Below are 27,349 nucleotides of genomic sequence, written 5' to 3'. Positions count from 1 at the left end.
CCCTCACAAAGGTTTGAAGAAAGGGAGGGGGAGATTGGTTTCATCAATGTTTTCCACCAAAATCCTATTAATTTTTACACCAACAATTTCCTATACCCACATTTTGTACCCACATATTACTTTCCTTTAGCACACACATAATTTCTTTTGCACATACATTGACCCATAATTCACGTCATTTTTTCTTTTGGAAGGATAATAATTGACATGATTGTTTATGTAAAGAAAATAAAGACGTGTATTAACATATTACTTTCCTTTAGTATATACGTACTTTCCTTTGTACATATTCTTACCAAGATTAGGCCTATCGTACCCCTCACGAAGGCCCCACTTGTCAGGCCAAAAGGTTTGACGAAAGGGAGAGGGAGATTGGTTTCGTCAATATTTTCCACCAAAATCCTATTACTTTTTATACCAGCAATTTCGTATACCCACCTCTTGTACCCACGTATTACTTTCCTTTAGCACACACATACTTTTCTTTGCACATACATTGATCCATAATTCACATAATTTTTTCTTTTGGAAGAATAATAATTGATATCATTGTTTATGGAAGGAAAAGAAACACATGTATTATTTTTTAGAAGAAAAATAAATAGCGTCATTGCTTAATGGTTTTGGAAGGATATTAATTGACATCATTATTTTATGGAAAGAAAAAGAAAGATGTGTATTATTTTTTGAAAGAAAATAAATAACATCATTGCTTGATGGAAGAAAAATTAAATACGTGCCGCACTTCCCTAGTAGTGCCAAATAGTAGGATTAAATGTGGGCTAATTGTTGATCTAATTACATAGATAATGGATAATTAGTCATTACAATCTACTCCTTATCCTTTGATTAGGTCTCATTAGCTCATGTTTAGCCCGTTAGCACATCTAGAGCTAAGCTTTAGCGCATCCAAACACCCCAAATCCCGATTGTTTTATGATCGGAGTCTCTTATTACAGAGCTTCAACTTTTGCCAACCTTTTCTGGGGATTGCATGAATAGGTTGGCCCGGGTCCTGCCGATCCTCTTTATCAGTTCACCAGTCATTTGACCCCTGGCCAGCAGAGACAAAGATTCAGCCATCTACAGTAGTACGGTTTCTCCAATCCACAGGAGTGTACCAAACCTTCACCAAATCGAAAAGAGAGCTAGATGGATGTCCAGATCCGCCATTAATTTAATCGGTGGAACTGATGATAGGTCCGCGCGTACCCGTACGTGATGCCAATTAAATCTGCATCGCCTTTGGCCCTTCTTTTTTCGGTTGCAACAGCTTGCTAGCAATCAGCCAGCTTGCTAGAGAGCCCATGCCAAGCGTGAAGGCCCAACATAAATTCGCCGAAAAGATGGAAACTTTTTCTCGATCTGTTGCATGCATACCTTTTTCTCCCCTCCACGCATTCTTCTATCCGGCCGCCGATCTATATCTAAGCTGCAACTACCGTACCGTACCAGAGGGCAGGATTCTTGTTGATTCTACTTGCTATATATATATATATATATATATATATGTTGTATATATTTACACGTCCAAATATCAGCAGATACTTATATATATAGATCTCTCTCTATATATATATGTTGCTTGTGCACTTGTGATTGTTCTTTGCGAGATCCATTCATCCATTTAGGTTCCTTGTGCGTGCGTGCTAACTACCATGGCGGTAGCTCACCTTCTTTTCCAACTCCCCGCCGCCGGCAATGCTGTTAGGAACAGGATGGTTGTTTCTCCTGCCATTCTCCTGGTTCTTCTGCTGCTTCTCTTCACAGGTCTGGAATTCACCTTTCCACATAAGCTTTTGCATCATCATAGTGTTATTGTGTTAATAATAAGGTGTTCTTGGATTCCATGTTTTCCTCCTTGTTGTAACAATGGTTACAGAGAACATATAAGATTCCATAATTAGTTCCGATCTGTGAGTGAAATTGGATTAACAATCAGTTTTGTTAGTTCTAATCTTTTGAGCTTTATTTAGTACGCTTAATTCTCGAATGTTTTCTTTCTTTCGTTTTTTCGAGAATTCTTCCATCAATTATTCCATCATGAACGCAAATACACATTATTTCGCAATTAAAACGCGTCTTTGAATAATTTATGCAGCGCTGGGCGCTGACGGCGCGACGTCGTTCCGCTTCACCAACGCCTGCCAGCACCCGGTGTGGGTGGGCGCGCTCCACGGCGCGAGCTCGCCGCCGCTCGCGCGCTCCGGCTTCTACCTGGCGCCGTCCGCCACGTCCCACCTCGACGCGCCGTCGTCCGGGAGCTGGTCAGGCACGTTCTGGGCGCGCACGGGCTGCGCAGTCGACTCCGCCACGGGCCGCTTCTCCTGCGCCACGGCGGACTGTGGCACGGGCGACGTCGCCTGCGCGGGCCGGCGCCGCCCGTCTCGCTCGTGGAGGTCACCCTCGCCGCGCACGGCAGCGGCGGGCAGGACTTCTACGACGTGAGCCTCGTCGACGGGTTCAACGTGCCGGTGCGCGTGGCGCCCTCGGGCGGCGGCGGCGGGGACTGCCGGCCGGCGGCGTGCGCGGGGGACGTGAACGCCATGTGCCCCGCGGACCTCCGCGTCGTGGCCGCGTCCGGCGGCGGCGTTGTCGTGGCGTGCAAGAGCGCCTGCAACGCCTACGGCAGCGCGCGCTACTGCTGCACGGGGCAGTACGGCACGCCGGCGGCGTGCGGGCCCACCAGCTACTCTCAGGTCTTCAAGAGCGCCTGCCCGGCGGCGTACAGCTACGCCTACGACGACGCCAGCAGCACCTTCACGTGCTCCGGCGCCTCCAGCTATGACGTCACCTTCTGCCCTGGGAGTTAATTATCAAAGTGACGACCAGAGTGAAAAAAAAATTGGTCACAGGAAGATGAGGTTTAATTTGGAGATTATATTCCTTGATATGTTGGTAATAATTGAAGAGCTAGCAGTGTTTAGAGCCAGACTAGATATTTCTTTCAAAACTTCCTACATATGGTGGTGCTTTGAGAATGAATGAAGTCAGTAGGAGCCACAGAAGGCAACACACAAAACACATACTGATAACTTATTCAATACATACTCTTCATGAAAAGGAGGTGGTCCAACGATATCTTGTACTTCGTATTGAGATATTTTGGATGGTGCTACACTTGAACACCATCTATTTATCACAATCGAATATTTTCTTGGCTTGAAATCACTGAAAATTTCTGACCGACATGAAATTGCCAGGCTATGGTGCCTAGAAGAATGTTTGTCTGGCTGAACGATGGCTGAATGTAGAAGATAATAGATCGTTCTGATCAAAATCAAACGGATCACATCCGCACAACATTGCGAAAAGATAAGGAACCAAGGCCCTTCATTTATTTTGCAAACCATACAATACATTCTTGTTTTGATGATCAGCAACATACACATGGCAGCCAAGCATTGGCGACTTGGGCATCTTATTTTTATATAAACTGGCACCTTATTTTTATATATACTAGCCAAGACAGGCCCTTAGCTTCGATCCATCTCTTTATGTATACATATTTAAGGACTCCTATTCTTACACTCACTTTCTTCGATGCCGAAATGCATTTGTTTGCAAAAGGCATCAGCACCTCGGTTCAACAAACACTGCTGTTGTTCTTGTGGGCACAGTGAATCGACCTGTGGTGGAGTCGAATGCAGATTGCCGGACTAAAGCATCTGATGAGTTCACCTGAATCAATTTGCATTAGCCGTCAGATATTCACACAACCTCGTGGTAGTAGCAGTTTGGATCCGTGACTCATTGATGTCTACAGCGAAGTTCTTAACTATAATCTCCCCACAATCAGTGATTATTCCATGCAGTTTGCAGATATACCAGTGTTCAGTTTTTTACAGAAATGACTAATAACGGATATGCAAAGTGTAATCCAGGCATGCAGGCACTGGAAAGACCATACTTACTGTTTTGTATTCAACATGCTACAGAAAATCACTTCCCAAAAGCATTACTAGGTTTCAGGACTGGGTTTCAAGTACAACACTTGCAGAATAATAAAGGGCGTACCCAGTGCCGTAGGCTGAACAATGCTTGTGATTAATGTATTTGGCTGAGGAGAGGATAATTGATGCAGCAAAAACTGAAAAACAGTTAGTTACCTGCACAGGATGCAACTGAAGCTCCATTGACATGAGATCAGGGATTTCCATTGATACTTCGTGTGGACATGCATTGAAGACTGTAACGACACAAGTGAAGCTGCAGAAATGGACACGCTGTTAGCTACTGAACAGAACATTGAAAGATCCTATAACATATATATATGTCAGTGCAGAGACCAAAAAAATACTTTAACTGCTTTTCGATCTCTCAGCTGATAAACAACTGTATGTTTCCAGAGACTGAAATATAACTACATCAATGCTGCTTACTTTTTATCTAACTGGGCCATCTCATACGTATCATTCCGTGCATCTTCAATGCTCATGATATAACTCCTGGAACCAAGGATGGGCCTGTGTTGTGAAAGTGAACACGTTGCTGAAACAAGATAGGAATACAGTCAGATCTGAAGAAAGCACAGGAGATCAAATATCCCTAAACAAGTCAGCTCAAAAAAGATCCTTAAACATACAAAGTAGTAGTTTGTTTGTTTTTATTGTACTTATATGTGGATCCACAAATATCTATATCACACCAGGATTATTCTTCATCTATTTTTCAGGCAATTATTCATGTCCCGCTGCAAGGTGTAGTTAACATACATTTGTGTCCCATTGACAAGTACATAGCTCCAGAGTGCATGAAATTCATAAATTTTACTTAATGCATATATCAAAATGTCCAGAAGAGCAGTTTATGCTTTCCTTGCAACAAACAAAAAAGTGCCCATCTAAGCGATATCACTACAGAAGTCTGGTGAAAGTTAAAAGTAACTTGTTGAAGCAAAGAATTCGTGTACCTCAATGTCACTTGCTGTGGTTAGACGAAATAGCGGCGATGAGTATCTAATCTTCAGTATGTCAACAAAATTGTCTAAGGCAGCAAGAATGTTTGTAGGTTTGAATGACTGGTTCTCCAATCTTTGTTTCATCCTGAAAAATTCTCAGTTGTACAATAAAATGATCACTGAACTCTTTAGTTCAAAAGAAACAATATAATGTGCAACAGGGTGTTGCCTAAAAAAAATGTACAACAGGATGAGTATTAGAGATATATTGTTGTATTTCCTTGTATTGAGTTTACTTGTACTCCAAGCCATACGGCAATATATAATAGAGGTCACCCCCCTCCTTAGGGCGTGTGGTGTTTTCTCAATTCTCTACATGGTATCACGAGTCCGGGCCCTCCTCCTGCCCTGCCGTGCGCCTCCCTCTCCTCCGCTGCCCTAGCCGCCGTCCAGGGGATCCCCCCATCGGCGCCACCCCTCCCTGCGCCCTAACCCTAGGGCGCCTCCCCTTCCCTACGCCCCACCCAGGGACGCCACCCACACCACCGACCGCGGCCTCTCGCGTGCAGCCCCCTCCCTGTTGCGCCCTCCCCTCCTAGGGCGCACCTCCTTCCCCTCAACAGATCAATCTGTTGATGTCCTGTGTCACCAACACCTCTACCAATGCCGGTACACCATCGACGACGGCGATTCCTTCCTCGACGACATCGCTGCTCTCTTCTTCGACGACTCTACACCCCCACCGACTGCAATGGCCGCCTACGCCGCTGTCTCCGTCCAGGCGCACGTCCCCATCAAGTTGGAACTCCGCTCCTCCAACTACACCAAGTGGAGCAACTTCTTCGAGGCCATGTGCGGCAAGTTCGGCCTCCTCCGTCACATCAATGGCACCCCTCCTCCTGATCCGCGCACTGATGCATGGAACGAGGTCGACTGCGCTGTCTGCAGCTGGCTGTACGGCTCCGTCTCCGAGGACGTACTCGACTTCACCATGGCCGCCAACCAGACGGCGGGGCAGCTTTGGGTCGCCATCGCCAACCACTTCCAGGCGAACAAAGCTCCTCGTGCCATCTACTTGAGTCATGCGTTCCATACGCTAACTCAAGGGGACATGTCCATCCACGACTATGCCCAAGCTATGAAGAAGGCTGCCGAGGCGCTTCGAGACGTCGACAAACCTGTCACCGAATCCGAGATGGTGCTGAACTTCATCACCAACGCTGACCCGCGCTACAACACCACTGGAGAGATCATTGCAAGCGAGGCTGGCATGACCTTCTCCAAGGCCGTCGACCGCCTCGCCCTCCAGGAGCTGCGCTTGGCGAATCAGGCAAAGGTGGCCGCCTCCTCTGCCCTAGTCGCCTCCTCGTCTGGGTACGGCCCCTCCTGCCTGTCGGTGACGTCCTCGCCCTCTCCTCTGCAGCAGCAGCAGCCGCGCCCACCCCAGCAGCAGCGTCCACCGCAGTAGCAGCAGCAGCAGGGCAAACAGCAGCAGCAACGCCACCAGAGGAACATGAGGTCCAACGGCGGCCAGCAGCAGCAGCAGCCACCTCGCGCACCTAACCCTAGCGGCCCATGGATTTGCATCAACCCGTGGGCTGCTTTGCAGGGCGCGCAGGGTGGCGCAGGGCGTTCTAGGCACCCCTCAGGCTCACGCGGCGCTCAGTTCGGCTCAGGCACCAGCTCAGTCTCCCACATGGGACCAGACTGGTCTGATCGCTGCCCTTCAGCAGATGGCACTCGAAGGCAATGCATGGGTAATGGATACTGGCGCCTCCACACACATGCACTCTTCTGAAGGTATCCTTCTCTCTCGCCTCCCAGTTGCTCATTCTTTGATTACCGTAGGCAATGGTGCACATATTCCTGTCACGTCCCGATGTTCTTCCGTTCTAGCCACAGACGTCTAGATTCGTTTTGAACAACGTTCTTATCGTTCCATCCATCATTCGCAACCTACTTTCAGTTCGCCAATTCACTCGCGATAATCGTTGTTCTATTGAGTTTGACGCCTCTGGTTTTTCTGTTAAGGACATCAGGACGCCACGAGTGATCCTTCGCTGCGATAGTACCGGCGACCTCTACACCATCCCATCAATCGCCCCCGCAGCAGCACAAGCCCTCCTTGCAGCCTCTTCATCCTTGTGGCATCGCCGTCTTGGTCATCCTGATCCAGCAGTCTTAGCTACTTTAAAACAGAACAATTTAGTTTCATGTAATAAGGTAGATAGCTCGCTCTGTCATGCTTGTCAACTTGGGAAGCACGCGCGCCTTCCTTTCACTGCTTCTACTTCACATACTACTTCACCTTTTGAAATAGTTCATTGTGATGTCTGGACCTCACCGGTTGCTAGTATTTCTGGCTGCTCTTATTACTTAGTCTTGCTGGATGATTTTTCGCACTATTGTTGGCCGTTCCCGCTTAAGCACAAATCCGATGTACAATTGTACATCAGCATATCGTAGATTTTATTGCTTATGCCCGCACACAGCTCGGCCTTCCTGTTAAGTGCTTTCAAGCTGATAACGGGACTGAGTTTGCCAACCACGCCATGCACGCCTCCCTACGCGCCAACGGCATCGTTTTCCACCTTTCATGCCCCTATACCTCTCCACAGAATGGCAAGGCCGAACGTATCCTTCGAACACTTAACAATTCAGTGCGAACTTTACTCATCCATGCTTCTATGCCTCCCAAATATTGGGCTGAGGCACTTGTTGCGGCCACATACTTGCTTAATCGACGACCTTCCTCCGCCATTCGAAACGCGATTCCCTACTTTCGCCTCTACAACTCCTATCCCACTTATGATCACTTGCGCGTCTTTAGCTTCTTGTGTTATCCTAATTTACAGGCCACCTCTCCGCATAAGCTAGCACCGCGTTCGATAGCCTGTCTTTTTGGGATATCCCCCTGATCATAAGGGGTATCGCTGTTTCGACCTCTCCACGCGTCGAATCATCATATCTCGACACGTTGTGTTTGATGAGTCCATTTTCCCCTTCGCTTGTGAGACTCATCCTCCCTCCACCAGCTCCTTTGATTTTTTACTTGGTAGCGACTTGGATATTGCACCATTGTTTACTAATCATGCAGCTGGTGGCCCTTCTGTGGATGCTCCGTCTACCTCAGACGTTGAGCACCCGCTACCCCTATCTGGTGGGCGTGGTCCTGTACCCCCATCAGAACCTTCGGCTTCTTCAAGACCGGGCGGGTGTGGTCTCGTGCCCCCGTCAGGTCCTTTGGATTATCCAGCACCTGCGCCAACGCCTGCAACAGCAGCAGCCCCTACGCCAGCGCCTGCAGCAGCGGCGGCGGCGCCTGCAGCGGAGCAGTGGCGGCGCCTGCCATGCAGCAGATGCACCCGTCGCTGCTGCACCTCCTAGGCGTTTTGGTCAGGTTTACACTCGACGACCAGCTCCTGCACCAGCTCCTGCGCCTGCATCGCCGCAATCTGGTCGCCGATATCCTGATCCTCCTCTACCACAGCACCGAGGTCATTATCATGGCCCCCTTCAGCTGCGAAGTTCAGGTGTTCATGTTGGGGAGTTGTCACCTCCTGCTGCACCTCGCCAACCGATGAGTGGTTCCTCTCCGCCGCCGATTCTACGCCGCATTACTCGGCTCCAGTCTGGTACTATTCAACCTGTCAGTTACAAGAATTTGTCTGCTGATCATGTTGTTGCTTCTCCCGTTCCGGCCAATTATCGCAGTACTCTTGCGGATCCTAATTGGCGAGCAGCCATGGCAGAAGAGTTCAAGGCTCTGGTTGATAATGGTACTTGGCACGTCCCTAGGCCGTCTGGGGCTAATGTGGTCACCGGCAAGTGGATTTTCAAGCACAAATATCACTCTGATGGCTCTCTTGCGCGGCATAAGGCTCGATGGGTTGCCCGTGATTTTTCTCAACAGCATGGCATTGATTATGATGAGACTTTCAATCCGGTGGTGAAGCCTGCAACCATCCGCACTATTCTTAGTATTGCTGTGTCTCGCCATTAGCCCATCTGTCAGCTTGATGTGAAGAACGCTTTCTTACATGGACATCTTGATGAGACTGTTTATTGCCAGCAGCCTCCTGGGTTTGTTGATCCTTCTCAACCAGATCATGTATGTCTTCTTCAGAAATCTATTTATGGATTGAAGCAGGCTCATCGTGCTTGGTACCAGCGGTTTGCTACTTATATTCGTCAGTTGGGATTTGTTTCTTCAGTCTCCGACACCTCCTTGTTTGTCTACAAGGATGGCGCTAGCACTACTTACCTGCTTTTGTATGTTGATGACATTGTCCTTACTGCTTCATCGACAGACTTGCTTCACTCCATCATTGGTCGCCTTCACACTGAGTTTGCCATGACTGATCTGGGAGATCTACATCACTTTCTGGGGATTTCTGTCAGCCGTTCTTCTGATGGGCTATTCTTATCTCAGCAACAGTATGCTTTGGATTTGCTTCAGCATACCGGCATGAGTGAGTGTCACTCCACCTTGACGCCTATTGATAGCAAGTCTAAGCTCTCCGCTACAGATGGTCCTCCAGTTGCAAATCCTTCAGAGTACAGGAGTATTGTTGGTGCCCTACAGTATCTCACTCTGACTCGTCCTGATTTGGCACATGCTGTCCAGCAAGTCTGCTTGTTTATGCATAATCCCAGGGAGCCGCATCTTGCAGTTGTCAAGCGAATTTTGCGCTATGTCAAGGGTACTGTCGCTGCTGGACTTCACCTAGGTGTCGGCTCTATTGACTCTCTTACAGTATACTCTGATGCTAATTGGGCTGGCTGTCCTAATTCTAGGCGTTCGACCTCAGGTTACTGTGTTTATCTTGGAGACAATCTGGTGTCTTGGTCTTCCAAACGTCAGACTACAGTCTCCCGCTCTAGTGCTGAGGCTGAATACAGGGCAGTTGCACATGTGGTTGCTGAGTGCTGTTGGCTGCGTCGGTTGCTTCAAGAGCTCCATCTTCCTCTTGCCAAGGCTACCATTGTCTATTGTGACAATGTTAGTGCTGTATATATGACGGCTAATCCAGTCCACCATCGTCGCACAAAGCACATCGAGATTGATATTCACTTCGTTCGCGAGAAGATGGCTTTAGGAGAAGTTCGGGTCTTGCATGTCCCTTCTTCCCATCAGTATGCTGATATCATGACTAAAAGACTTCCTGTCCAGTTGTACACTGACTTTAGGACTAGTCTTGGTCTTCGTTTAGCTCCGCCTGCGACTACGGGCAGGTATTAGAGATATATTGTTGTATTTCCTTGTATTGAGTTTACTTGTACTCCAAGCCATACGGCAAAATATAATAGAGGTCACCCCCTCCTTAGGGCATGTGGTGTTTTCTCAATTCTCTACAATGAGTATGTGTCCTCTGCAGCTATGGTAAATTAAAGGAATGCCATATACTAATATGAAGTGTCAAGAAGGATCCAGAACTTACAAAGGCCAACTCCCTTCATTCTTTTCCCTTGGTGGAAGCCCAACACCCCAATTGTTTGTTTCATAGGTAAAATCAAGCCTGCAGACAAGGAAGAAAACAGAACATTTACCCTGCCCTGCTTTCAAACATGCTTGGGGAACTTCCTTTCAACTTTTATTCACATAGGATAACTATTGAGAAGTTATGGTCGCAACAAACAATTCTTCGAAGTACAATCGAATAATTTTGGGGAATTGATGTTCTCATCAAGGTCAAAAGGGCAGCACGTTACTTGTTAAACCAATCACCAGAGTTATATGAATCACGATCAAGCGACTTAGATCGCAGTATCTCATCACCAGCATGGAAAAATGGTATTCCCTGGAAGTAGACAAAACAATATCAAAGTGAGAAACCTATTGCAGATGATTAAGTTATGGTCAATGCATGAAAACATACAATAGCACTTGATCTTAAGAAAAGCAACAGTCATGAAAATATGCATAGTGGTGAAGGCTGAAAAAACAAATCAGGTTAGATTGTGGTATAGTGTGTTTCTGCTGGATTTTAGCTAAGACTTATATTATTTATAGTTTAAGTACCAATATCACAATATTACATCCTAGCAAAAGAATTCTGATGCTTAAGTGCCCTAATGAAACATTTTTTTTTCTCGAACCATGCAGAAGAGCTGCGTGTCATTTTATTTAAGGTCGAAATAAATGCAGTGCACTAGTCCAGTACAGACCCAACCCGAGTAAATTTGCAACGAGTATTAGCAAGGTAACAATTTTCAACCTGTATTAGCAAACATGACCATTTAGTGACTCCATATCTAGCACCAAGTTTAAGGCTGAGCTGATTTGACTAGCACTAAACCTGTTAGATTAGAAATGCAAAACATTCATTTTACTATGTACATTACTTTCGTGGAAACCCATTATCTGGGTTATCAACTCCTATAATATGAAAAACAAATAATAGATAAAAACTTCAATAACCACCTGGGATAATGCAATGATGCTTGTGGACAAATGATTTATCCTGCATCTCTCGTCAATTGAGAGGCTCATCAGAGTCTGCACAAGGAAACCAAAAATACCAAACACCACTGTAACTAGAGAGTAAAACTGTTCTTGCAAAATTACTCACACAGGAATAAGATGCTCACTTTATCTATATAAGACATAACGTACAAGGTAGCAAATACTGCTAGCAGCCAAAAAAAGTGTCATTTTTATTTTTGAAGAAAGAAAAAGAAACATCAATTAGCAGACTGATAATAGATGAAAATGTAGAGCAGTTAAGTTTCTGGGTATCATGATGCACTCCATACCTTTAGACTAATAATGTCAAATAGAGTTTCATTGTCATGAGCAGAAGCATAGTTGATCTGAAATGGAAGAAACAGTGGCGTATTTCAGTAATTAATTAGTGGCAGAATTTAATAAGAGACACAGAAAATAACTTATCCAATCAGGTTATGCAAATCAGAAAATGTATTGAGCTTCTCCAGAATGTGAGCTTTGACAATTTAACATATAATGTTTGGCTTGTTTTGGTAAGTTTGCAAAATTTACTGTTTCTATAGGGGATGAAGTATAGCCAACAGGCGACCCATCGAAAGTGCGAACTTCAGATCCTTTCTTAACTTCTCCGGTATGAGATATTAGTACATAGTCCTTCAGATTCCCAGCTAATCCAATCTGCAAAAGGAAAATGAAATCAACAAGGATAATACTTATCTGAGTATGGTTCCCACATGGTGAACCTGAAAGCAATAAAATTACTTGCTGTGCCCATAAGAAAGTTTCATAATAGGCTCATGGTGACACCTCATATAAAAGAAATTCAAAATTCCTCTGCTGATACAAGGCTTTGGAGATGGAAGACAAAACATGGAAAAAGTCAAAGATAATTACTTAGTTGTATGTAAGACAGCACATAATTAATTGGAGCAAACAGACGAAACAAAAAAAAAATGCATGAAAATGAGAAGGTAAAGTCACTTCAGGGGAATGCTCATAACTAACATCAATTGGTACTATAAATACCTTAACTACAGCTTACCTATGCATGCATTTGCATACAAATAGGAACTGATTAACTTTATTCAGCTTTACAACTTTCAAGTTTATAGCGTGCTAACATTTAACAAGACTATTGTATCAAGGAACAGCATTTGTGGCCAAGACAATGACTTGTTTTTCTGAATACTATCCATAGGTGGTCCGGTGGTTCCTAAAAGGGTACTCCAAATTATTCTTTGACAGAGCTTTGTCACACATAGTTAAGAATTGATTCTACAATAGAAGCAATTTTAATGCCCACTTGTATACTGTCCAAGATATAACAGATAGTGAAGATCAGCACAAATGCGGCAAAATGTTGAATTCAAGTATTCGATCTCAAGTTTTCTCATGGGTCTCTATTAATTCAGTATATTCACGTAATCCTTGCAATAAGATGATAATAGACAACAGAACTGTTTCCAATTAGTAGATAGGTCAATAACTGTTTGAAATTCAACCAGAACATAGTAACTTCTAGAAAAAAAATGAATATTGATATCCAACCTGTATATGGTCACTGTATGTAGAAAGCGTGAGCCTGGTTTCTGTTTCATTGCCCTGATAAAATCCATTTGGCTGCACAAAAGGATCAATACAAAGTTACAAACTAATAAGAAAATAAATTTTTGGGAGCTAATCTAATTCTGTTCAGATGCAATTTGAAAGAATGTATCACAGATCAGCATGAGAGCTTGAACTCTAGAGGATTTTCAGCTCCAGCGAGGACAAAGAAGACAGTAGGTTGCTTACTGGTTCAATCAACCATTAACAAAACTCTGAACCTTACTAACTCAAATCAAATGACAAACCATCTGACCGAAGTGGCAGAGACTATAACAATAAAGCTTAAGTGGGAAAATTTGTACAATCCGTCAGAGCTTAGAACAGGCCCTGACACATTTGTTTAGTTCTACAGCAGTCAGGGCAAGAAAGATCAGTTTATGATGCTGTGACTGTTGGAAGATGGATCTCGGATATAAGAGGTGCATTGAGTGTGCCTGTGGGAGCTTCTCTCAAATGTGGTGCTGCAACCTGAGGTGGAAGATACACATATTCGGAAGTTTTCAGCTTATATAGCTTGTACTCCACCAAATCAGCCTATGAGGCCTTGTTTATTGGAGCCACTCATTTCAATCCTTGGGAAATTTTTTTTTGGAAAAGCTGGGCCCCAGGGAAATGCAAGTTCTTCATGTGGACAGTGGGTCACAATAGATGCTGGACAGCTAACAGACTACCACGACAAGGCCTCATTCACCCACCAAAGTGTCCACTTTGTGATCAGGTTGGAGAAACGCTAGATCACCTACTGATCTCTTGTGTTTTCACCTGACAAACAAACATGGTACAGCATTCTGCAGCTGTTTGGTCGACAAGCTGTTGCTCCACAGATGGATGATCTACTTTATATGGATTGGTGGGATGGAGCAAGCAGCAGGTTTTCTGGCCAAGTAAAAAAGGGACTTAACTCCATCCTTATCCTAGAAGCCTGGTTAATTTGGAAGCAACATAATTACTGTGTGTTTGATGGAGGCACTCCTGACTTAACCCGGGTCATCTCGGCTTTCAAAGAAGCACAGCAGTGGTCTGTAGCAGGGGCTTGAGGAGTTCCTATCTCCTTCACCTGGCTCCTTCCTCCTAGTTGTTCTGGTCAGGTGGTCTGGTCCTGCTTTAGTTTTCTAAGAGACAGCTTAGGGTGTGTTACAGACCCTTCAATCCTGTAACTTTCTTTGTACTGGGGTTTCTTTAACCCCCCCCTTTTTTTTTCTTCTTAATATACTGATGCGCAGATCTCGTATGCATTCGAGGAAAAAAAAACATAAACATATGAGGACAAATGAGTACATGACCTAAAATGAGTTTATGGCTAGCAAGCAGCAACATGAATTCATAGGCTACTTCAGGAAGGAGATTTCAGGTAGCAACATGAATGCTTGATGTGTGACAAAAGTTTTGTGATTTTCAGAAGGACTTTACAGCCGCGAGTGAAATTATTATGAGGTTATCAACTGTCATGTGGGGCTGCGTGTACCAGCAACGTGGCCGCACGAAGGATGCCAGCAAGGCCGACGCGGCCTCAACAGACGGTGCGGAGCGCCAGGATCGGCAGTCACCCGCAGCAGAAGGCGCGGGAAGCCAGCAGTGATCAGCGCCACTAGTGGCTAAGTGTAACACTCTAGTGTTAATCGTAACGCTAATTACGTGTTTAATAGCTGTTTAGGGCTGAGCGATGTCATTAGCTGGTTAATGACCGTCGTTAGTACTCAACCCTAATTGAACTTTGAGCGCGTTTTTCTCCCTAATCTAAGCTCCAAATCAATTTTCGCCCAAAACCAAAGCTGTAGATCTTCTCTTTCTCTACAACTTCTCTTTTGGCCAAAATTCAAGTTCCCATATGAAATTTTGAATTTTGGAGCGTCAAAAACCAGGCCAAAATAGTCAAACCAGTTTACTATGCAGCTCCAGTGCTTCACTGTGCTCACCGCGCCCACACCGGCGTTTGGCCGCCGGCGAGCCCCTCCACGCGTCGCGCCGACAAACCTCGCCTGTCGCGCTCGCGCGCCCGTCCTTATCCCCACGGAGTCGTGTCCGTTTTCGCCATCCCCTTCCTTCCTCGCGCTCACACCGAGCCAAGCTCGAGCTCAGTGCCACCGCCGGCGTCCACGCCGGCCATCCTCGCTGCCCCGCCTCGATTCGGCGCGTCCCAGCCTCCCTAGCCTCACCCCGCAACTCCTCCACCCATCCACGAGCTCGATTGAGCCGTTTCCCGGCCGGATCGAGCTCGCCACCGCCGGCCGCCATTAGAGCTTCGCGCCGAGCTCTGCGCCATCCGCCGAGCTTCCTCTCCCACCCCTCCTCCGCCCGATTCAAGCCGTGGTGAGACTCCGCGCTCTCTCCTCTATCTCCCCCACCCCTTTTCCCCTTGGTTCCGGCGCCGCCGCCGCCGGAGCATCGCCGCGCCGCCGTGGCTGCTTGGCGCCGCCGCGAGCGCACGCCACGGGCCGCCCCCGTGCGGGGCCGCGCGCCATCACCGCGCGCCCCGGGGCCGCCTGGGGGCCCTGGTCGTGGGCCCAACCCGCCACGCCGCCGCGCGCCCCTGCCTTGCGCGTCGTCGCCGCCCCCGCGCGGGCCCCCGGCCGTGCCGCCGTGCGCCCCGGCCTTGCCGGGCTGTGCTAGCTGCGGGCCGACCAGGCTGCGCTGCCGGCGGGCTGCGGCCGGCGAGGAACGCCGCCGCCGTTGCCTTGCCTGGCCGCGCGCCGGCCATGGCCACGGCGAGGCAGAGCAGGGCGCTGGGAGCTGGGCTCCCACTGGCATGTGGGGCCCCTGTCAGCCCCCTTTTTAGTTTTTGTTTTGTTTTCCAAAAATTGTTTATTTTGGTGAAAACTTTGAAAATGTGTAGAAAAATATAGAAAAATGCAAACTAAATTTTGTTGGGTTGCTTGGATCAAGATTTTCAGAGGAAAAATACTCATGCTTGTGAAATGTCACTTTTGCCCCTGCTAAAATTGTGGGTTGTGCTTAAGCTAGTTTATTTTGTATCGGTTGTTCGGTTTGTATAAAAATTATGAAATTTATTCAATAGATTACTCTTTGTATGTGTAGTCCACTGAAAAATTTTCAGGTGCATAGCCTATGTGCATGTTTGTGGATCTAATATTGCTTGATTTCCATTCTAGGGCTAAAAGAAATACTTTTCTATATCAATAAATGTTGGTAATTTATTTATACACTCCTTATCAATAGTTTTTCATGATAGAAAAGTTGTGCTACCAAATCCTTGTGGCATGTTAAGTTTTTGTGTTTAGCTAATTCCTAGCTTTAGTTTTCCTTTATTTTTCGCCGTTGCTAAGCAATGCTTTATTGCTTCATCCTGTTTGTTATATGTGCCTTGCTTCCTTAAAGCGAGTTTAGTAGTGTTGTTGAAAGGAAACACTTCAGGCTAAACTAAGCGGGAACTGAATTTACCTAGCAGCACCAAGTCGTTTCCTTTATCGCTAGTTTTTCCTGGTTGTTCGTTAAATGATTGCCAGTCATATCTTCTTTTCCTCGCATTGCATTGCCTCCTGAGTGCCTTGCACCGTTATAACTCCTGCATGACATCTTTTCATACGTGTAGACGCCACGAACGAAGACGTCTACGAGCTGGTTGCTGAGCCGGTCCAGGAGCCGCAAGCAGGAGAACAGCAGGAGGACGCAGTCGAGCATACTCCCAAAGAAGTCGCTAACCCCGCTGACCTGCAAGGCAAGCCCCGGAGCATAACCCTTACTTCCGGTATTAAATGTTTATCTAAGTAATTGTGCATTTACGTTTATAGGAGTTGTATGAAACCCTAGTATGCATATTTTCCATAGGTACCTATGAGTCTCTACTAGTGTGCAAGTCGTTAGTACTGCAATGCTTAACTAGGATTCGGTAGAAGTCGAGTGATTCCTGTCACTCGCGTGTTATAGGTCCTTGTTCTAATGGCAAAGTTACTTGAGAATGAATAAGGAGGAAAAGAGAAATGGAGACAGAGCGGGAATGAGTTGGATTATGGATATGGAATGAATGAAAAGAAATCTCCACCTGTGTCGTTTGAGGACCGTACCGTTGTTGGCATTGTTGATCGAGGATTTAACAGTACTAACCACATGCCGGGAGTAGGAGGTAGTCGAAACCGGTAAGCTTATTACTTGAGTCGCAACGATACTTTGAATCGCGACTTGCTACTCTGGGAGTGGGATGATGGCGGGTGTTGTAGTCGCCCTCGGGTCCACTGGGTGTTCGCCGTGTGGAGCTCCTCACCCGGGTTTTGGCAGGCGTGATTCAGACGTCGGGGTGATGATAGGAACAATTGACGTGTGTAGCCCGACGGGGTTGCACGTGTCGTGTGAGTTAGATCCACCTTGCAAGGTTAAATCGGATCGATTCGCCGTAACTTGCGGATATGAGAGCCTTGGTCACTGTGTCACATCGTAGTAAAGAAGTGGAATAAGAGCAGAATGGAAATGTTGGCTTGTATGTTACGGAAAGATAATTTGATCTACCATGTGTGCTCTAGATGCTATAGCGAACCTAGTTGGTACTCGAACACTAAACTTGAGCTAAAATATTGAAAGTAAGGATTTACTACTAGTAACTTTTCAACAAAACCAACTCCAGAGCCAGAAAGATTTGCATGTATAGATATTGGGCTAAGTATACCCATAGTCGGGTAAACCTTGCTGAGTATTAGTATACTCAGGGTTGTATTTGTAACCCTTCTAAGCAGGTTGTGTTCCCGCTGACTTCGAGGAGATCTGTGCGTCCTGGATTGGACAACCGCTTCCTCCGGGTTGGACCGTCGAGTGGGCCCGTCTTCCCCGTGAAGATCGGGCAGGTTGGCATCACATCGGTGGGCAGGATGTGGAGCTCATCTTGTATCGTCGTTCGTAGTTACGTATTGTATTTCGAACTCGGTTTTAAACTTCCGCTGTGTATTTGAACTCTGTAGTTTGTATTTAAAGCTTTTATGTAAAACCTGTGTTGTAAATTAATTTGAGAATCTCGGTATGCTTGTATCAACTGTGCTCGTCTTCGTGCGAGACTTCTAGTGCAATTGTGATCTTGGAGTACAGTAGTTTAATTGGAAATTACCCGACGGACTGCCGGATTACACCGTTTTAAGTGCGAGGTAACTTGATTATTCATTAAGATGATAGTTAGCGCACTTAAGCCGGTTTAATTTGGGCGGATCTGCTACACTAAGCTAGGAATTAGGAGTGAGCATTTCAATCTTCAGATCTTAGCTACACAGACCAATACTTCCTTCTTTGATTGGTGGGCAGCGGCAAGTTCTATAGTGGAGGGCCAGGTCCAAAAAGGTTTAAATTCCATCATCATCTTGGCAGCTTGGTCTATTTGGAAACACCGCAATGATTGTGTTTTCTACGGTGTCACGCCCAATGTTTCTTGTGTGGTTTCGGCCATTTTAGAGGAGCTGTACCTCCTCGCCCAGGATTGACCACCATTTCAGCCGCCGGCGTCGCCATGGATCCCGCCAAGGTCCAAGCAGTGGCGGATTAGCCACAACCTCGCTCTACGCGGGCAGTCCAAGGGCTCCTTGGCCTAGCAGGGTACTACCGCAAGTTTGTCAGGGAGTTCGGCACAATCGCTGCTCCCCAGTCAGCTCTCCTCTGCAAGGAGGGGTCCTCTTGGACTCCGGAGGCCGCGGCGGCATTCACCGCCCCAAAGACCATCGTTACCTATCCTCGCCCTGCCTGACTTCACCCAGCCATTTGTCGACAAATGCGACGCGTCCACATATGGGTTCGGCGTCGTGCTCCTCCAGGACCAGCATCTGGTGGCGTTCTTCAGCAGGCCGGCCACGCCACGCCATGTGTCCCTGGCGGCGTACGACCGTGAACTCATTGGCCTCGTCCTCACTGGAGGCCATACTTGTGGGGACGTCGCTTCGTGGTAAGGACTGACCAGCGCTTGGCCGCCATCCCGCAGCACCACTCGGTGGGCAAACTACTCGGCTTCGATTTCTCTGTGGAGTACAAGGTGGGGAGCACGAACACGGTCGCGGATTCCCTCTCCCGCCACGACACGGAGGAGGCAGCGGTCTTGGCCATCTCGGGTCCCCGCTTCGTCTACATCGACCGCCTCCAGCAGGCCACAACCATGGACATGGCGCTGGTGGCACTCAAGGACAAGCTGGCGGTGGGCACGCGAGCAGGCCCCTGGTCGCTCATCGACGGCCTCGTCACGTTCCACGACCGCCTCTACATTCCGCCGACGTCGCCCTTGCTCCACGAGGTGCTCACCACCGTGCACGATGACGGCCACGAGGGCGTTCAGCGCACGCTCCACCTCCACCGCGAATTCCACTCCCCCAACCTCCGCAAGACAGTGAAAGATTACGTCCTCGCCTGCGCCACCTACCAGCGGTACAAGTCCGAGCACTTGCACCCCGCGTGACTAATCCTACCGCCGCCCGTGCCCACGGCGGTTTGGACCGACATCGGGCTCGACTTCATCGAGGTGCTGCCTCATGTGGGAGGAAAATCCGTCATCTTGACCGTGGTGGATCGCTGCAGCAAGTACTGCCACTTCATCCGCCTCGCACACCCGACACGGCGAAATCGGTGGCCCAGGCGTTCTTCGCCGAGATTGTCCACCTCCATGGTGTTTCGCAGTCCATGGTCTTTGACCGGGACCCCATCTACACGTCGGCCTTCTGGTGCGAGCTCATGCGGCTCGCGGGCACCAAGCTGCACATGACATCGGCGTTCCATCCCCAATCTGATGGGCAAACGGAGGCTGCAAACAAGGTCATCATCATGTACCTCCGCTGCCTCACCGGTGATCATCCCCGACAGTGGGTGCGTTGGCTTCAACACCGCGTACCAGACGACACTCAAGGACACGCCTTTCAAGATCGTCTATGGCCGCGACCCGCCCACTATTTGTTCCTATGAGCCAGGGGAAACAAGGGTCGCAGCCGTGGCCAAGTCCATGGTGGAGCGGGATGAGCTGCTCGCCAACGTCCGCTACCATCTCGAGCAGGCTAGGTGGTGCACAAGATCTACTACGACAATATCCACGAAGAGACCCGACACGCCGTGGGTGACTGGGTCTGGCTCAGCCTCCATCAACGCGCAACGGCCTCCCACCAAGCTCCGACGCCGGGAAAGCTGAAGCCTCATTTCTATGGCTCGTGCCGCAATGCCGCCATCATCAACGACGTCACCTACCGCCTGGAGCTGCTGGCGTGCGCGCGCATGCAAGATGTGTTCCACGTCGGCCTATTGAAGAAGTTCGTCGGCGCGCCTCCAACGACCCCACCGGCCCTGCCTTCGATCCACCACGGGGCGTCCGTTCTGAAACCCGAGCCCGTGGCATGTGCCAAATCCTCGTCCATTGGAAGGGCGAACCTGCTTCATCAGCTTCATGGGAGGACATCGTCAGCTTCGGCAACTGCTACCCCCTACTTCCAGCTTGAGGACGAGCTGCTCGTCGAGGAGAGAGATGTCATGTGGGGCTGCGTGTACCAACAACGTGGCAGCAAGAAGGGTGCCAACGAGGCCGACACGGCCTCAACAGACGGCGCGGAGCGCTAGGAGCGGCCGTCGCCCGCAGCAGAAGGCGCGGGAGGCTTGCAGCGGTTAGCGCCATTTAGTGGCTAAGCTAGGAATTAGGAGTGAGTTTAGGGATTGGTTTCCTCGTGTTAGCCGGCCAAGGTCAATTTAAAAGGATGTACTGCTACTGATTTGGGATAAGCAAGATCAATCTACCTCCCAAACCTCAACTCTTTACTCTTAATCTCACCCCCTTCAACATTGGGCCGCCAGGGAAGGACCCCGGCGCCATTACCGGCCGAGGCTATGAACTACGCAGCCAAGGTCCCGCCGTCTTGGGCATTGACGCCCTTAACATCAACACTGTCAAGTGGAACTTATTATGAGGTTGCTCATTGTCTTCAGGTAAGGGTCTGTTTGGATTGGAGGTTTTTCAAAGGAATTTCACGGGAGTTCACTTCCTTTTTTTGCTGACATCATGCACCATTTGGAACGGAGGAATCGACCTCATCGTTCCTCTGGAAAGGCTTGCCTTCATTCATAGAACACAGGAATCTAAACATCCACTCGAAACCAAAGTTTTCGCTGAAGCCCAAGGCACACTCGCGCATGAGAGAAGCAGAACAGATAGAGGCACAGGAAGATGAAAGAAGTGGCAGAAAAAGCAACAAGCATATCAAACTAATTTCTACAAATCAAGCCTGTTTTGCAAACAAGAATCAAAATTCAAGAGAAATCGAGCCCATTTCGCAAAATACGAATCAGAGTACAAGAGAATCAAAAATAGTTCAACGCACTGCAAGCAAGAACAAGTTAAACAAATTTCACGCTGGCAAGGCAGTGCGACAGCAAAGAAGACCCTTGCCACTCAGCGACCTTCCCAGCTCACTGTCGTCCATTGTGCAGCTCGCGCGACATCTAGGATGTAGCGCTCAGTAGCCACCACCTAAAGTAGCTAGCCCTTCTTGCTTCCATCAATTCGCCCATATGAGGATCAGGCGTGGTGGTTCTTATCCATAATGATGAACCAAGGAACAGATAAGAATAATGCTTTGTAGCTAGACTGAGTTCATGGACCAAGGGGCCCAACTGTAAAAGCCTCCCTGTATGTAAAATATACTCTCAAGTGCAGTCAACTCCATTATTCGTGTATCTTTTATTAGGTGCTACTAATAGTTTTTTGATTATTTCTGTCTTAAAGATTCCTGTGTTCCAAACACCACTTCCTAGTCTTTTCCTGCATTTTCCAAACCTCTGTTTTGACCCATCATTTCTATTCCTTTCCTATGTTTTTCCCCATTCCTCTATTTTGTATTCCTCCATTCCGAACAGACCTAAACTGTTAAAGTTCAGAACATATCTCGGCCCAAATACTGTATTTTAGAAAGTACGACACGTAAATGCAATGTTCTTCAGGAATATAAAAGCAGCAGCTCGTTACCAAAATGTCAAACATTACTTGACATTTTCAGAAAGGATAAGGATAAAGGACACCAAGGTTACCTCTAGGAATAGACCAGTAGAAAAACCTTGTTGTAGTGGATTACCAAATGGACTCCCCCCATTAATAGCATCACGGATTCTATCATGGAAACTGCAAATATGGTAGTGGTACTGGGTATTGTTATGTAGGGAAAAAAGAAGAAAGTAAATGCACAAGGACACCACGAGAAAGTTTCCAAGACTAGTTATTTACTACATAAACTTCACTAAGATGTTTCTTCAAAGAGTTGAGACTTTAATTTCTTTTTACATTCCAGTTGTTGATTGTAAAAAAAAATAGACTAAATTTTTTTTCTGCGCATCCAACAAGACCGGATGGTTTGCAGATAGGAATTAAAATAATACGCACACTCAAGTTAGTTAAAATTAGACTTACCTACCAATCCCTGTGCCACTCATATTAAGCTGGGATCCATTTATCCCACGTTTATTTTGTGCGACTTCACCAAAGTCCCATCCTTCACCATACCTGTCACAGTGTCAATGTCTTATCAGTTCAATTCACAGCAGGAGTGTGCCCGTTTTTATGAAAACTGGTTGCACATCTTGGTGCTTACAAGTATATCTTTGAACCATCCACGCCATGTTCATCTATTGTAAGGCTCTGAAGAGCAGATTTTGCTCTCATCTGCATTCAGCAACCATAAGAGTTCTCAAGCACAAAGTACAACACACATAATTACAAAAAAAAAGTTGAAATTCAACCAGCAACAACAATAATGATCAATAATATGGACACATGCAACAAACAGCTAGTAAACTTTGGTTTACTGAATACCACAAAGTGATTATTTTCCCAGCTCAAATTTCTATTTTTTCCAGTTGTTGTGGTAGACTGGTAAGAATCAGAAAGTCACACATAAAAATTGAAAAAAAAACAATTTCTAGAATAATCTGCACTGTTACAAAGTTTAGATTTCTGGTATTAACAATCCATCGAGAAATTGTTCGACTCTGGATAATTACTAAAAAAGAAGTATTCTCCAAATTAACTGACATGCTAAACACATATTACTAAATACCCTAAAGCTAAATATATCCACCACCTAAAGCCGTGAGAAGATATTTAAATTCAGAAACCAAATACAGAGGTTGCAAATGAAGCCCTACTCTCTATTTTTGTCTGTGCATCTTGTAGATAGAGACTGAGGTGAGATTCCGTAAAGAATAAAGGTTCAACTAGATCAACCATTACAGGGGAGTTAATATGCCCAAATAAGAGGTTGGAAGGAAACTAATTAAAAATTTAGAAGCAGCCAAAGAACACCTTTGGGCACCTAGCTGTTACTAAAAGAAATGATAATGAACTAAAATTCTAATATTGAAATATGACAAGGATTAATGCAAGACTTGTACTAGAGCATGGGGATGAAATAAAAAGATATTCTGTTTTCAACCACCAAATCCCCATGTTATTTAATTTGGCCATTAGGTGTATTTACTTACCATTGTCTTTTTCATGATATGTCCCATAAGATCAAATCTGAACCCATCAACCTATGGTGAAAGTTATCATAAGATCACAAATAATAGAGAATAATAAGCTGTGATATTAAAAGACATGCATCCACCAACATGAAACAATTTAGCCAAAAAGGAAAGAAAGAAACAACTATATTTTCTGTGAGTTTAACTATCTATAATCTCTGATGGAATCATTAAGTTTTGAAAGAACCATATCATAATTATGCAATGCCTATAATTGTAATGTAACTATTACAACTCACTTTGTAATTTACTGCCCAATTCAGAAGGTCATCCACGATTAATCTATCAACCATGAAATGCTCGCTTGCTGTATTGTTCACAGCTGCGCTGTTCTCAATCTGACCATTAGTATCCATTCTAAGGTAGTATCCAGGTACAATCTGCAAATGTCCAGTATAAACAATAAGATAGATTAGGATGCATATGGAATGTCCAAAGAACAAATAATTTTGATTTTTCTGCCCAGAAATGGATAAACGACTTTGATTTTAATCAGCAAGTGTATATATTTGAACTACAAACATTTTATGGGCTAAGGAACAAAGATATCAAGGGGCAACAAATTCAATCACTGCCGTTTCCTAGATATAATTGTAGTTCAACAATTCGTTTCATTTGGTACACAAAAAAGCATCATGGTAAAACAGTCCTCAGTACAATTGACAAGCCAGTGAAACATTGTCGAATATTTAATATATATTTTTTCTCGAATACATAGGAGAGCTGCATATCATTGCATTAAGAAGAAGAATGTTCAATATATATTGGTCTAATTTTCTTCTAAACAAGGGTCAATAGATGGATAGTGATTCGAACTGGTGATCACAAATTTGGATTACATAATTGGGAGACTGACTGATCCACAGGTAAAGTAAAAAATTCAGAATCGCAAAAGTTCACACATGCATGTTCATCACAAAATAAAATGTGATAATTTAAAAGAAGTAACAGGTATTCATGAAAGGAAGCAATTAATCAATTTAATTCATGTAGTCCTTAGTATTGTGTTAGTCACATGATGATATTACTTGCCAATGTAGATTTCATCTAACATATTAATGCACAACAACCAGATCAAGTGCTTCAAGGTATATCAGGCAAAAGGAGAAGATAGACCAAACCCACTCAAAAGAGAATTAAATTTCAGGAAACGGACTAATTATAGAAATCAGGGAATTGCAGCTATATATTGCATGTTCAGGAATATTCCAATTCTTTGCTCTAATATTCATTGTTAAAAAGAAGTCTCCAAAGAACTAGTTACAAGAAGTAACTTCGATTGGACATTGGTTCTATATGCTGTTGAGTGGACAAGTTTCCATGAAACAATAGCATATGCATTTAACTCTACAAACCAGAAAGGACATAGGTACATATATAGAATAAACATCAAGCTGCTGTTTATAACTCGAATGGCTAGGAAAAAATATAACTAAAAGCTGAGACAACCTTGTCAAGCACCGAAGTGATGGCAGAAGGGCCACTTGAGTATAAATGATTGTATACAACATCCATGACAACACGAAGACCTAAGTGATTCAGGGCCTGCAGCAAGATTTATCAGAAAGGTACCTGTTATCCTGGACACAGCTGGTTAAATTAAGGACACCTGCTACTCAGATCATTACACTAAAGGAACAGGCTGCTGAAAGTTGCTGCACGTTTATGTATCAAAATTCAGGGTTAAAAGCACAAGCACACCTGGACCATCTGTCGGTATTCAATAATACGATTTGGACCATCTGGGTTACTTGCATAGCTTCCTTTCGGAACTCCCCAAAGCACAGGGTTATATCTTTAGTTGCATGTGGCCATGTTTAGAATAATTTATGACACATCAGTATATTGTGAATCTTTGACAGGAAAGAAACAAAGAAGCAAAAAAATGAATACCCCCAATTATAAGGGTCCTCTTCCTGAATAGCTACAACTGCATCTTGTTGTAAATCTGATCCTGGAGGGAATTTTGACAGCTCAGCCTCATCTGCCATAGTAGATGAAGTCCCCAAGTTACTTGAAAAGGAATAATCAAATGAAATGAACTAAAGGTGCATAAGATGTAAGTGACAGAGTTTAGTTTAATCAACCACTGAAAGATATATACTGAATAAGAAAAACAAAACATAGCTGGAACTACATTGAACTCTGAAGATATGCAAATACCTGGCACCATAAATTTTATGATGTCAATGTATTCCAGATATTCTATATCAGATTGAAAGTGGATTATTTCCATGCGTATTGTAGAGTTTCAAAGCAAATAAAAAGCATGTAAGTTACAAAATTACGTTATTTTAAAGAACAGGTTAATGTCTTTTACTGGTAAAATATACAGAAAGAATGAGTCTTTACCAACAAATTTCCAATTGTTCTTAATGTCATCAACACCTCCAAATTGAAAGCTTGGCAACAAATGCACATGAGTCAAACCAGCATCAGACAGTTTCCTTAGGTGTCGTATTCCTGCTGTATCCTGTATCACAAGTTGCAGAATGCATGATAAGGTGGAAACTGATGAAATAAGGTCATGAAATATATTACTCTCCTAGTAAATCAACTGTGAACAACCTGACATGTAAATGCGCAGAATCCTCCTCGAGAATGACAGTCCACGGTGCTATCATGGGCACTGTAACAAAAATGACAGAAAACATAGTGGTAAATTCATAAAAATGAGGGTGCAAAAAATCTCATCAAAGTTACAGCCACAGAACAGCTAACCTGAAATCGCGAATATGCAATTCATATATGCTTATGTCAGAAAAAGAATCAAGCTTTGGCTTTTCCGCCGCCAATTTATCCCATGAAGGTGGCTTCAATGTTTCACTATTAATGTCGACCAACCAAGTCCGTGTTCCATTTGCAGACAGCCTAGTCAAAACAAGATAACATTTATGTCTTCCACTTTCTCTATGGCTAGTATTGTATTATGAAGTAATCAAAATGCACTTACCCTCTAGCATAAGGATCATCAGCCAAACATTTCTCAACTTGTGATGTAGCTGGATGATATACTGTGACTTCATACAGATAATACCGGTTCTCCCAGTTTTTTGGACCAGTAACGCTCCAAACACCATTTGACTCATTGAGTTGCACAGTCTCCAGTAAAGGCCCCACTGGACCATCATAGAAGCTCACACTCACATCCTGCAGCACTATTGAGATACTTTCAATTGAAGTGGAAAATATAGAGGACTAGTGGTAAACTGGTAATAGTAAGATGTTAAAGGATTCCAAGATCCAGAACCTGTGCTGTAGGAGCCCATAGATGCAGACTCACAGCTTTCTCACTGAAAACTGCGCCAAGTGGTCCAGTGTAGGCAAACATGTCATCCAACACGCCAGGTAGTTGCAATGCAGTAGAATCTTGGCTTTTCCCATGACCTATCTTGTAACAATACACAATTGTCCTCATGAACCGTTTGTCGAGGGGTCTTTACAGAAAGGCAGCCTAGTGTAAAGATTACCATCAAAAGAAGCGACAGCCAGTTGGCATTTCACAAGGCTGGCAACATCAACAGAGCTTGGAACTCTGAAGGCTCTATAGCAGCTGATAAAAGGGAATTTCTCAGTCACCTGAAGCATGTGAAGTGTAGGGCAACATTAGAGTGCTGCTTGAAAATAAAGTACAAAGATGAACAAACATAACAAGCACTGCAGAATAAAGATAATTACAATAACTCAATAATACTCATACACTGGCTGGAAGCCCGCCATGTTCCGGTTGCAGCTGAACTTTGGAATCATAACCTGCCAAATCAGAAAGGATTGTGACATGCAGACTTTTAACCATTTATTATTATATTCAATAGGCGAAAAGAATCCAAAAGTCTATAGTTCACCCACCTTCAACAACCCCATTTGACATGAACATTGTAGCACTTCTGCTTGCATACAAGTACAGGGAGGTTTCTTGATCGCTG

At 45.3% G+C, this 27,349-nt stretch overlaps 2 pseudogenes; one reads left to right on the top strand and one right to left on the bottom strand.

The window, feature by feature from the left end:
* The first annotated feature begins 1,531 nt into the window (after positions 1-1,531).
* LOC120681710 lies at positions 1,532-3,063 on the top strand (annotated as a pseudogene).
* A 250-nt stretch (positions 3,064-3,313) lies between these two features.
* The window catches only part of LOC120681666, a 24,996-nt pseudogene continuing 960 nt past the window's right edge, over positions 3,314-27,349 (bottom strand).

This window comes from Panicum virgatum, chromosome 7N, assembly GCF_016808335.1.
Source record: "Panicum virgatum strain AP13 chromosome 7N, P.virgatum_v5, whole genome shotgun sequence".
Taxonomy (NCBI): domain Eukaryota; kingdom Viridiplantae; phylum Streptophyta; class Magnoliopsida; order Poales; family Poaceae; genus Panicum; species Panicum virgatum.
This window is presented reverse-complemented; position numbering and strand designations above follow the sequence as displayed.